This window comes from Chinchilla lanigera, unplaced genomic scaffold (genome assembly GCF_000276665.1).
Source record: "Chinchilla lanigera isolate Chin_1 unplaced genomic scaffold, ChiLan1.0 scaffold00087, whole genome shotgun sequence".
NCBI lineage: Eukaryota > Metazoa > Chordata > Mammalia > Rodentia > Chinchillidae > Chinchilla > Chinchilla lanigera.
In genome coordinates this window covers 2,641,370-2,644,549 of record NW_004955488.1, presented here as the reverse complement: position 1 = coordinate 2,644,549, position 3,180 = coordinate 2,641,370, and the positions used below count along the sequence as shown (strand labels likewise).

Genomic DNA, 3,180 nt, shown 5'->3' with positions numbered 1-3,180 from the left:
TCTGATTCTCTATCACTTCCTCACCAAATCACTGGAGAGGCATCGTGGGTCCAGACTGTTCCACCCTGCCAGCTGCCTTCAATGGAGAGAGAAAAATAAGTAATGGAAAACTATAGCTACCAAACTGAGCAAAATTTTGAGGTGAGAATAAATGTGTTATACTTAATGAATTGAATCTTCATACCTAAGTTATGGTTACTGAACAGGAATAAGAACAGACTTCTTCGACTTAGAAGAAGTATGCCTGGACTGGGTCGTGCACCATCTACAGAGTCTCCTGCAGTGGACCCAGAAGAATAAGCCTGTTTTCTTCCCTGGCACTGCTAAAATTATTGAAGTGTGGCTGTGTTGGAGTTCCAGTGGAAATCATGAGTCTGTTGCTCAGAGATTTGTTGATGATTACTGCATCAGAGTGATCGATGTGTTTGTTCTGTATTCACAGTTAGGAACAGGTGTCAGTGTAGAAGCCGTTGATCCAGTGTTCCAAGCCAAAACATTAGATCCATTGAAGCAAACCAAATGAGAAGGCCTGAGTGCTTTGGGCTGGTGTCACGTCATCCTGGCTTTGTTGGTTTTCTGGTGTGGATATCAATGCGGCACTTTAGAGAGCTGAGACAGTGCCTGTAGATCCCAATCGGAGTGTGGAGGGATAGGTTGTTACTGATGCCTTCAGATACATAACGATATGATGATTTTAGGGCATGAACCAAGATAAACAACTTCAGATCTGGGTCACTGATACAAGCTCTCTCCCAGGCATTAATTTATGAACTAAACAAACATCATTACTCCATTACAAGGAATTATGGTGCTGTAATTACATAGGAAGAGTTGATTGGAGGGTTTAGCCCATCAGGACTACAGTGAACACTAAATACACAATGGATCAGTGGTGAAAGAGATGTTCAAATTAGCCAAGAAGAATAATAAACCTGAAGAGGAGGAGAAGCTGACACATGAACAGCTGGGAAAGAAGAGTGTTGGGAAACTGGATCCCAAGTGTCATTTGGAAAATCATGTGAATGTACTATGACTTCACATATCGACAAGTGTTCAGCAGCTACTGTGAATACTGTCATATTTTAGTAAAGTCATGCCAAAAGCTTTCAGTGATACATTCAGCATATAGTCCTCTCTTGTTCCTAATGCTCAAAATCAGGGGAGGTTGAAAGGTGTGTTTAGTTAAATGAGATCTCTCATCATCTGCAACACTGTGTCAGCATCAGTCTCACTTGTGCAATTGTTTCTTTAGTTAGGGTCTTTACAGATTCCAAAATTGTACAAGAATGTATCAGCGTGGGCAAGTTTTGTTAAGAACCCATTTAATATTTAAAGTTGTTGATTGCAACCCCCTAAAAGAGTTTTCTGTTAAATGTCTAATTGCTATGTTGTATAATTTTTCAGAATGTAGAGTTACATAAATAGAGTTGAGGTCTGTAGAAGGGTATCACCTGTTTGCCAACTTTTAGCTTTCAGGGAAGTTTGATCTTGTTGATTTTAAGACAGGAATTAATATGTTTGCTTTGTCTTTGTTCTTTAGATAGTGATTTTATGTGAAGTTCAGATTGAATAAATAAAGTACACAACAAACCTGCTAGAGCAGGAGTTTCTGAATCCTGACTCATCAAAGAACCGTACCAGAAGCAGTATCCTCCTGTCATTAAGAATGAAATGGGACAATCAGCTCATAAACCTGTGAGTTCTCAGTATACCTTTGTGTAAGAATGTTATGTTTTTATACATACATAAGGATTATATGTATAAAATACTAACATGCATGTTTTTAAGTGTATAGAGAATAAAAAGAGTCCATATTTGTGTGAGCTGGGTCTTAGTTTTATCCTTAAGTCTAGTGTGTTAAGATTTCTGTTTCCTTTAAGTGTGACTTCCAGGTCTGTTCGTGTCTTTGGCCACTAGTAGGTACCTGTATATAAAATAATTAATAAACAATACTGTCCCACTGGTAAAAATATTGTAGTCTCTGTTTTGCCTGTCAACACAAAATATTCATTAATTCTGTCTCAGAAATTGAGGAATTAACTTTGCAGTTGTGAGAGCAATTCTGAAGGAATTAATATATTCACCAAGTGAAAACCCCAAGAGATTTTCACACTCCCAAAATATGCACAAAAATTTAAAGGGGTTGAATGGGCATGGACTGTCCACAAAATGAGTGGGAACATTCTACAAGGTTCAAGCACAAATTCATGGAAAGAATTGTGGGGAGCAACTGAAAAGTTAGTTTCAGACAATATAATACAGTATCTTGTTCATTTTACATACCTATTTGTGTTGTTATTCCTTTATAGTCTAAAAATGTAAGAGATGCATCATAGATTTATTAAAGGTGGACAGTATAACAAGTCCTGTAGATTGCATTTCACGAGAAATATCCATTCTGTTATGTTCACTTTAGAATAGAGGAACATACTGGAGTTACAAGGAGTGGTTATTGCCCTCTGCCTGTGTCTGCACTGAGGCAGACAGAGAGGATGGGGAGGAGACTGTTGTTCAACAGTTGAAAAATATAAAATATAGATAAACAGTGCTTAATAAACTATATACTCTGAAGGCACAGCATCAACTACTATTGTCCGAACTTTTTTTTTATTTTAAAGAGAAAAGAACAAAAACAAAATAACAAAGCCAAAACAACACAAAAACTACAAAAATGATGCAGAATTTTGAAACACAATGATAGGAAATCAACAATGGTTGTTGCATTACTTATTGTTATCTTCAGAGTAGTTGCTCAGATTACCAGATATAGGTATGCAAGGTTGATCAAACCATGAAACATTAGCTGGTCCTTTCAATGAACCAATAGAAATTGGGAGTACAGTTATCTTAGCTATCAGAACTTGGTTTTTGCTATAATGAAACATCGTGGATTTAGGAGCCATCAGTTGGAATCCACTTTCATCACAGAAAGACAATGAAGTGCCATCACTATCAACATACACTGATTTAAAACCAAGTACTTTTCAAACATATAAAAACTGAACATACAGGAAGTACCAGAAAGTGAGACAAGTCCACATTTTTCTCTGAATATTCTTAGACATAATCCTATGTTCCTTGACTTCTACTAATAGCTTTGTTCTTAGAATTGCAGCAATAATTAAATTAGTTACTTAGTGCATAAATATATACACAGATCTCAGTGATAAACTGTATAAT

At 36.6% G+C, this 3,180-nt stretch overlaps 1 pseudogene; it reads left to right on the top strand.

Moving 5' to 3' along the window:
• Positions 1-219: 219 nt before the first annotated feature.
• Positions 220-1,086, top strand: LOC102021979 (annotated as a pseudogene).
• Positions 1,087-3,180: the final 2,094 nt, after the last annotated feature.